Below are 10,678 nucleotides of genomic sequence, written 5' to 3' on the forward strand. Positions count from 1 at the left end.
TGGAAAACCCGAAACATCTCCGGTGGCCAAGGACCAACCTCAGGTTTTGCAGAGGTACAGTATACTAGAAGAGTGTCCGCTTCTGATGGTCCTGGTTTTATCAAAATCGGATTATTCTCTGCAAAGTAATGCTGATTTGAATTTCGACATAATTTTACCTATCTCAACCTTTTTGTCTAACCCCAGTATGTCTATAGATATCCAAAGTCTGAAAAACATAATGGGAGCATATAGAATATTTTGATTTTGACATCAAATTGATTCATAATTTGTTTTCAAATATGTATAAATCATCATAATTGATTACATATTTTGATCTCATGTTGCTGTAGATTACTAAATTGAATGATATGACATCAAACTGTGTACTTATTTTGCTATCGGAAACCAATATCAAATTTAGTTTTCGATTTGCTCTCATCGACAGCAGAAATAGTTTTTGATTTGATGTCACAGTAAGATAATTCTGCTATACGTTTTGTTATTTTAACCGTTAAAACGACCAAAAAGATATCAAATTAAGTATGTAAACTTTACGAGACGAGCCAGCCTCGGGCTGAAAGTCTCGATAATAAAGACAAAAAAAAAGTATGTAAACATAATCGATGATTTTACAACATTAAATCAAGTTATCAATTTGCTCTTAAGCTTTGCTCGGGTACCCGACTAGAACAGCATAACAAAAATTGAACACAATTTTAACATATTGTGATATTTATAACTTATTTTGATATAAATTTGTTCTCAGTAGCCTTTATCTTTCAAATGTTGTAACAGGATTATATCATAATATGATTTGAAAAATGCTTAACACCGAATTGCCCAACAGTAGGCAATTAAAATAGATGTAGCAAAGTCTCCCAGCCTTAGATATCACAACGCTGATATAATTTGAAAAGGTTGCCTTGTTTGTAATGTCGTTAATTTCATGTTCTCGAAAAATATTCTTGTTCAAACAAAAACAAATTAATTATGATTGTTGATCACAATCTGGAGACCTATCACGACCTGTAAAAAGTCCAACTGCACAGAAACAATATATTTTGTATCTGATTCTGTTACAAATTTCTAACAAAATATGTTATTTTTATGATAAAATTGTAACAAAATTAGATTGTTTTTTGTTTCCAGTAGTGTAGTTTTTGATAGAAATTTAGATATTTTAACAACACCATGTTTCTAACAAATTTTGTTATAAATATTTAGTATAACATAATAACATAGGATGATATAATTTTGATATGACCTTCTAGTCGGGTAGGCTTCTACCAAATAGTCTTTTCGGTTAAACGATTCGGCCTAACAACTTTCAGCCTTGTGACTTTCTCCCGAACAACTATTTTCTGTTCAAAAATTCAATTTCAAACAGATTTTTTTTTATTTCAACGTGAACTCCTCCGAAATTTTCACGCTTGATTTTTACGGAGAGCTCTTCGAAGCGTTAACAAGATATTGTATGGAATTTTCATGGAAATAATTGGTATCTTCACGAAAAATTTTCTGGGGCTTTCACTACTTAAAAATTTTAATCGGCGTGGAAAATTATAGATCAGCGGCGTGACAAATTTTAAACGGCGGCGCGCCGATGCAAAAATGTCGGCGGCGGCGGCGTGCCAAAAACTGTCGGCGGCGGCGGCGTGGCGCGGCGGCGCACACCTCTACTCGTAAGTACCACGGAATTGGATATTGAGGCTGGTATTCGTTGAATCAGCCAGAAGCTAGCAATGTGACCATGGTACCCCATATTAAGTAACACACCACGAGAAGGTATCTACCCGACGTCACGGGAACGGGTAGTGAGTTACAAGTTGTTTCACAAAATTATGTTGATAATTACAACAAAATTTGTTGTTTAATATAAGCTCGAAGTTTTCTGTATAACAGCCAATATAAATGTGAATGATATAAAATGATCTGATTGATGATATATTTTTTGATTCCTAGATGGTAAACTATTTGGACTCACAAAACTTGGTTTCATTTGAAAAATATAAAGTAATTAAAATAATGAAGAAATTTAAAAAAATACAATTTGACCTGTTATTAAACTATGGTTCAATAACAAATTCAAATGAAGTTTTCGAGATTTTGACTCAACTCAACGAGACATTCCAATAAAACTCTGGTCTCTATTAAAAATCCAGAAATTGTAACAAACTATAATTTCTAAATGGCAGAAAGAGTATTAAAGTTAATAAAAAATGTATGGCCAAATAATCTCGAGTTATAAAAACTTTTAAATCTAATTAGTTTTTGTTATAATTAAGACTAGGTGACCCGTCGAACTTCGTCTCACCCAAAACCAATTGAGACGATAAAGTATTAAGAAAGAGCAAACGTCAAAACTTCTATTTTTTCTACACACCAAAATCGGTTTAATTTTCCATCATTAGTTCTCAAATTATGCAGAAATTTATGTTTCATTTGTATGAGAGCCTTCCGTTCCAAAAGAGGAGGGGTCTAGAACCAATATAAGAACCTTCCCCGGTCCGAAAAATCACTGTATGTATACAAAATTTTACGCTGATCGGTTCAGCAGTTTCTGATTCTATAAGGGTCAGACAGACAGAAATTCCTTTCTGTGTACATAATATACCTATTTCCCAAATTTAATATATTGCTGCCAGATTCACATTTGATTCGGCTGATAATAATAGTAGGCATGAATGATTTTTATTATGAACTTTTATACACAATTAAAAAACCCAGATTAATCCACCTAGCGGTGATGGTGCCTTTCTCGTTCGTTCAAAAGGTTTGGAAAAATCTAAAATAACACCAATATGTGGATTGGTCTTATTTTTCATATTTGTTTATATGCATAAAAAAAATTCTCGCCAAACGCCATTTGTTGCAAACAAATCGGATGAGCATAAGAGCAAAAAATGGCATTTTATTTTGTAGTTTTAAAATTAGTATTTTCGCCATTGTACGATCCGGCCAAGTTTCTATAGGAAACAATGGGACAAGATTCTGCGTCGAATGCAATCTGTTGCGAGCGACCTGAGAAGCACACATATTGCACATCAATCACAGTAACTTATATATGGCCGGATTCAGTCACAATATGTTTACTGCAAACAGATTTGTTGAACGTGTGTTGCTTGGGGAATAGATGAAGTCTAAGTGCTAAAAAAGTGAGCTAGACTTTTTTGAACTCTTTTTCACAAATAAATAGTAATTTTACCATATTTTCTAAGCCCATAGTCCGATCTGGCCAATTTTCAATAGGAATCAATGAGACATTCTGCGTCGAATGCAATTTAATGCGAGCAAATCGGTTGAGGAAAAGTACCTGAAAAATGAGTGACATTTTTTTTAGCGATTTTTCCATAAAAAAATGGTATAATTTTCGATCCCATAGTCCGATATGGCCAATTTTCAATAGGAAACAACGGGACAGGATTCTACGTCAAATGCAACTTGTTGCGAGCAAATCGGTTGAGGATAAGTGCCCGAAAAATGAGTGACTTTTTTTACGCGATTTTTTCGTATGAATTTGTATTTTGGCCATAATTCTCGATCCCATAGTTCGATCTGGCCAATTTCAAATAGGAAACAATGGGACAGGATTCTGCGTCGAATGCAACTTGTTGCGAGAAAATCGGTTGAGGATAAGTGCCCGAAAAATGAGTAACATTTTTTACACGATTTTTTCGTATGATTTTGTATTTTGGCCATAACTTTTGATCCCATATTTCGATCTGGCCAATTTTGAATAGGAAACAATGGGACAGGATTCTGCGTCGAATGCAACTTGTTGCGAGCAAATCGGTTGAGGATAAGTGCCCGAAAAATGAGTGACATTTTTCACGCGATTTTTTCGTATGATTTTGTATTTTGGCCATAACTCTCGATCCCATAGTTCGATCTGGCAAATTTCAAATAGGAAACAATGGGACAGAATTCTGCGTCGAATGCAACTTGTTGCGAGTAAATCGGTTGAGGATAAGTGCCCGAAAAATGAGTGACTTTTTTTACGCGATTTTTTCGTATGATTTTGTATTTTGGTCATAACTTTCGATCCCATAGTCCGATCTGGCCAATTTCAAATAGGAAAGAATGGGACAGGATTCTGCGTCGAATGCAACTTGTTGCGAGCAAATCGGTTGAGGATAAGTGCCCGAAAAATGAGTGACATTTTCCACGAGATTTTTTCATATGATTTTGTATTTTGGCCATAACTTTCGATCCCATAGTCCGATCTGGCCAATTTCAAATAGGAAACAATGGGACAGGATTCTGCGTCGAATGCAACTTGTTGCGAGCAAATCGGTTGAGGATAAGTGCCCGAAAAATGAGTGACATTTTTTACGCGATTTTTTCGTATGAATTTGTATTTTGGCCATAACTCTCGATCCCATAGTCCGATCTGGCCAATTACAAATAGGAAACAATGGGACAGGATTCTGCGTCGAATGCAACTTGTTGCGAGCAAATCGGTTGAAGATAAGTGGTGACATTTTTTGAGTAGTTTTGCGCACACACACACATACATACACACACACACACAGACATCACCTCAATTCGTCGAACTGAGTCGATTGGTATATAACACTATGGGTCTCCGGGCCTTCTATAAAAAGTTTGTTTTTGGAGCGATCATATAGCCTTTACCGTATACTTAGTATACGAGAAAGGCAAAAATGGTATAATTTTCGATCCCATAGTCCGATATGGCCAATTTTCAATAGGAAACAACGGGACAGGATTCTACGTCAAATGCAACTTGTTGCGAGCAAATCGGTTGAGGATAAGTGTCCGAAAAATGAGTGACTTTTTTTACGCGATTTTTTCGTATGAATTTGTATTTTGGCCATAATTCTCGATCCCATAGTTCGATCTGGCCAATTTCAAATAGGAAACAATGGGACAGGATTCTGCGTCGAATGCAACTTGTTGCGAGCAAATCGGTTGAGGATAAGTGCCCGAAAAATGAGTGACATTTTTCACGCGATTTTTTCGTATGATTTTGTATTTTGGCCATAACTCTCGATCCCATAGTTCGATCTGGCCAATTTCAGATAGGAAACAATGGGACAGAATTCTGCGTCGAATGCAACTTGTTGCGAGTAAATCGGTTGAGGATAAGTGCCCGAAAAATGAGTGACTTTTTTTACGCGATTTTTTCGTATGATTTTGTATTTTGGCCATAACTTTCGATCCCATAGTTCGATCTGGCCAATTTCAAATAGGAAACAATGGGACAGGATTCTGCGTCGAATGCAACTTGTTTCTTTTTTTTTTTTTTTTTTCGAGAGTTGACCAGCTGTAGTCTTAATAGACTGGTATCTCGGCTAGGCTCTCCATGTGATACACAATACTAGCAGACGACTCAAGCTATGTTGCTCACTAGGTCACTGCGGCCTAGGTTTGTATTGTGATCATACCAATACATTATTCTTTCTATCTACAGTCTGTCAATTATAAACCGAACAAATAATGGAAGCTCAACATGTACATAGATGTTTTCTGAATAAGTAGTTAACATGTAAATTTAATTATTAGTTACTTGGAGCCGACATTCAATACCTAATAGTAGTCTATGTTGACAACGGGTGGTACTGTTGCCATTTCCAAGTAACAATTTCGAATAAAGATGAAATGATATCATTCTGGTAGGGTAGTTTCAAAATAGATTAATTTAAGTACTATTGTAATAAATGGACACATTGAAGAGCTTCCCTTATTTTAACACGGTTGAGTATCGGATGTTTGTCAATACGTCGTCGAGTTAATTGTATCCTATCAGTCACAGTAATGTCATATGTTAAAGTTTCAGTAGTCTAATAGTGATCATTATACAAAATTTCTGTCCAGTTGTTCCGTAATTGCTTTTTTGGTCAAGTTCTATTCCCTTTTCTAATATTCAAACCTTTATTATTTATTAAAATAATGAGGTCTAAAATTCAGTTATTCAGATTCAGGATATACAATATTCAACGCATCATATGGTCTATCCTCATTTCCGTAAGTGGTCAAGTTATTAGTCTTGTAGCAATAATAATGGTACTAGTTATTCTCTATCTTGTGAGTGCAATGGTCTCAATTAACTATTCTAAACAGAACTCTGTCTCTTATCTTTCTGTCCACCGATGGTCATGTATTTATTTTCGTTTTTTATTATTTATTTGATATCTTTAAATTTCAGTCATTTATTTTACTATCGGTCATTTATTTTATTATAAGGTAAAGGTCAGCGAATTTGTCTTAATACGAGAAACACTAAGTCATGTCCCCTATATATCCGCTAATTTTTCTAACTAACCTAATAGAAGGAAGAGAGAAACAGTTTTTTTTTGCGTTGATCCATGCAGCTAGAGAGACTAAAATAAAAGATTATCGAGAAGATATTATAGATACATTCACTATCTCTAATGCCAAATTAGTAAATCTACAAATTCTACTTTTCACTACTAAAATTCTACTTCAGCTATACGTGTACAAAATGAATTATTGTTAGCTACTACTACAAGTATAAATAGATGTATGCTATTTGGATAAGCGTTTGTTTCAGGGTCTTGTTAGTATTAGAGTTATGTTAGTTAGACCCCTACTGAGCCCTGCAGTTGTTGTTAGATCGTGCGACACTAACCATTAGTTAACTTGGAGGCATGGTACCTCAAGTGTTTGGTATAACTGTTGACCTTATTTAAGTAAGATGTGATAAAAGTTTCTCTACGGAGCTTATTTTCAAACCATTACCATTAAAATAACGATATTCTTGTGAAAGAGATATAAAAAATGGAAAATATCCTAATTTTTTAATTTAGTGTTGAACTTAACCTTTGCTTGAAAAAAGCACTCTATTAAACAACAAAAATAAAAATAAAATAAAAATCTTTTTAAGACACTTGAAATATCAACGTCAAGCCCCTTATCCATGGACAGGGTTTCTGCGTCGAATGCAACTTGTTTTTTTTTTTTTTTTTTTTTTCGAGAGTTGACCAGTTGTAGTCTTAATAGACTGGTATCTCGGCTGGGCTCTCCATGTGATACACAATACTAGCAGACGACTCAAGCTATGTTGCTCACTAGGTCACTGCGGCCTGGGTTTGTATTGTGATCATACCGATACATTATTCTTTCTATCTACAGTCTGTCAATTATAAACCGAACAAATAATGGAAGCTCAACATATACATAGATGTTTTCTGAATAAGTAGTTAACATGTAAATTTAATTATTAGTTACTTGGAGCCGACATTCAATACCTAATAGTAGTCTATGTTGGGTACTGTTGCCATTTCCAAGTAACAATTTCGAATAAAGATGTAATGATATCATTCTGGTAGGGTAGTTTCAAAATAGATTAATTTAAGTACTATTGTAATAAATGGACACATTGAAGAGCTTCCCTTATTTTAACACGGTTGAGTATCGGATGTTTGTCAATACGTCGTCGAGTTAATTGTATCCTATCAGTCACAGTAATGTCATATGTTAAAGTTTCAGTAGTCTAATAGTGATCATTATACAAAATTTCTGTCCAGTTGTTCCGTAATTGCTTTTTTGGTCAAGTTCTATTCCCTTTTCTAATATTCAAACCTTTATTATTTATTAAAATAATGAGGTCTAAAATTCAGTTATTCAGATTCAGGGTATACAATATTCAATATAATAGTGGATGAACGCATCATATGGTCTATCCTCATTTCCGTAAGTGGTCAAGTTATTAGTCTTGTAGCAATAATAGTGGTACTAGTTATTCTCTATCTTGTGAGTGCAATGGTCTCAATTAACTATTCTAAACAGAACTCTGTCTCTTGTCTTTCTGTCCACTGATGGTCATGTATTTATTTTCGTTTTTTATTATTTATTTGATATCTTTAAATTTCAGTCATTTATTTTACTATCGGTCATTTATTTTATTATAAGGTAAAGGTCAGCGAATTTGTCTTAATACGAAAAACACTAAGTCATGTCCCCTATATATCCGCTAATTTTTCTAACTAACCTAATAGAAGGAAGAGAGAAACAGTTTTTTTGCGTTGATCCATGCAGCTAGAGAGACTAAAATAAAAAGATTATCGAGAAGATATAATAGATACATTCACTATCTCCAATGCCAAATTAGTAAATCTACAAATTCTACTTTTCACTAATAAAATTCTACTTCAGCTATACGGGTACAATATGAATTATTGTTAGCTACTACTACAAGTATAAATAGATGTATGCTATTTGGATAAGCGTTTGTTTCAGGGTCTTGTTAGTATTAGAGTTATGTTAGTTAGACCCCTACTGAGCCCTGCCGGCACCTCCAAATTTACCAATAGGCAGTTGTTGTTAGATCGTGCGACACTAACTATTAGTTAACTTGGAGGCATGGTACCTCAAGTGTTTGGTATAACTGTTGACCTTATTTAAGTAAGATGTGATAAAAGTTTCTCTACGGAGCTTATTTTCAAACCATTAAAATAACGATATTCTTGTGAAGGAGATATAAAAAATGGAAAAATATCTTAATTTTTTAATTTAAAAATAATTTAATTTAATAATAATTTAAAAAATAAAAATCTTTTTAAGACACTTGAAATATCAACGTCAAGCCCCTTATCCATGGACAGGGCTCTGCGTCGAATGCAACTTGTTGCGAGCAAATCGGTTGAGGATAAGTGCCCGAAAAATGAGTGACATTTTTTACGCGATTTTTTCGTATGAATTTGTATTTTGGCCATAACTCTCGATCCCATAGTCCGATCTGGCCAATTACAAATAGGAAACAATGGGACAGGATTCTGCGTCGAATGCAACTTGTTGCGAGCAAATCGGTTGAAGATAAGTGCCCGAAAAATGAGTGACATTTTTTGAGTAGTTTTGCGCACACACACACATACATACACACACACACACACACACACACACACACACAGACATCACCTCAATTCGTCGAACTGAGTCGATTGGTATATAACAATATGGGTCTCCGGGCCTTCTATAAAAAGTTTGTTTTTGGAGCGATCATATAGCCTTTACCGTATACTTAGTATACGAGAAAGGCAAAAAAAAATAGTGTCATTAGTGACCACTGACCATTTTCTGAAAAATAGTGACTTTTGGATGCAAATAGTGACTTTTTAGTGACTATACTCAAAATAGTAACCAAGTCATTAAAAATAGCCTGGTACCTGAACTAGTTGCGAAAAGATGTTTTTATCAGCAAGAGTTGTGCGTTTATCCAACGAGACTTGCGGAGATAGATAAATCCTACGAGTGCTGAGTTTTGCAGCGAGTTGCAATCGCTATATTTTTTTTTCAATGACGAAAAATGGGCTGTAGCATGTAAAATGGATTTTATGCAACTCATTTTAGTTACATAATGGTCATTAAAGCACTCATTTCATTGGTATGGAAAAGTTGGTCGTGGTCGTTCAAACGCGAACTTTAAAACAAATATGTACTATGATCATAAATTGCAAAGTTATTTTTTTTACTTAGCTAGTTTTAGCTAGCTAATTTAACACTAAACACCGAAAGTAACTCATCGAAAAAATAACCCTGATAGAATCAGTCGCACGTTTCAACAAGGCTTGGCCACAGTCGTTAAATAAAAAAACAGCTTAATAAATTCATATCATTTCTTACATGTAGTTCCTATGTTGCAAACAATGGTTTGCATAAATTTGCGTATGAATCAAATAAAACTTACCGAATCAATTATAAAAATGAAATCAACATTAAATAAATTCCATTGTGTAGTGTATCAATCAGAAGCACGAAGGTATATTAGAATCGATCGATAGAATCGTCTCATATCTACCTATCAGGTGCTTGCGTCCGCTATGTACAATTCAATGCGATGCATCTGGGATTGGTATTCTTTTGTTTGGTTTTGTGCACAATCGAGATTCGAGAATCTTGCCTGCTCAGTTTTCGACGCAACGAATTATAAATCTACCGGTTTGGATAGTTAGTCACTTGTTCGGAAAATTCCAAAACGACCCCAAAATCAAAAGGGAAATCCTCTCCACGGGTCTTTTTTTCGTAGACCTCCGATGATTTCACTTTTCACTCGCCAGCTCTTTCGTTCAAGTCGGTATATTTTGATTTAATTTTTTTTTGCCAGAGGAGCCTACGCACTCACACTTCTATCAGCGGAATCTTTTCACACACCGAGCTCAGACAAGACCAGCCGAAGAGATACCAATGGCCAATGACACAACCAGAAGGAAAATCCGGAGCACCTTTGCGGAAGTATCTACCTGTTATTCCAGCGAGCACCAACAAAGCTAAAAGCACCTTCGAAACTGCCTCTTCCAGTTCTGCAATTTAGGACCACTAACAGTTCAGTCACTACGATTCACTTGATATCTTTCCGAAAAACTTCACCGCACGATAAATTTTACTCCGCACGACGACGACGAATGCAAGAAATCGATTATTTGGAATGGAAAAACTTTGACGGACTGTGGTCCCCATCAGGACGGACGGATCAGACACGCAACAAACACGCAAGAATTGGCGTGTTGCAAAATTGCACTTTCTGGACGGTTTTGTCTCTGTCTGAGACTTTTGTCTCAAAACGAAAACAAAAATATTCAGCTCGGTTAACACAAGAACACAAATCTTTCTCGGGTACTTTTTCAAATCAGCGTATGTTACATTTTGATCAAGCTGAGAAAATGGGTTTAGAAGTTTTCAGATTTTATTGCGATTTGCAAATAAAATTAGCATT

The 10,678-nt window shown here is 35.0% G+C and overlaps 1 protein-coding gene across 3 annotated transcripts in view; it reads right to left on the reverse strand.

Annotated features, from left to right (window-relative positions):
- Window positions 1-10,457, reverse strand: part of LOC134211597 (uncharacterized) — a 99,595-nt gene extending 89,138 nt beyond the window's left edge. For 2 of the 3 annotated variants that reach the window (XM_062688611.1, XM_062688609.1), the window contains exon 1: window positions 10,206-10,457. The gene's annotated coding sequence lies outside the window, so the exon portion shown is untranslated. Of the gene's footprint in view, window positions 1-9,652; window positions 10,174-10,205 lie in introns of those variants that run through there. The other variant, XM_062688610.1, reaches the window with a different exon arrangement.
- Between the last annotated feature and the right edge of the window lie 221 nt (window positions 10,458-10,678).

Source organism: Armigeres subalbatus, chromosome 2 (genome assembly GCF_024139115.2).
Source record: "Armigeres subalbatus isolate Guangzhou_Male chromosome 2, GZ_Asu_2, whole genome shotgun sequence".
Lineage (NCBI taxonomy): Eukaryota > Metazoa > Arthropoda > Insecta > Diptera > Culicidae > Armigeres > Armigeres subalbatus.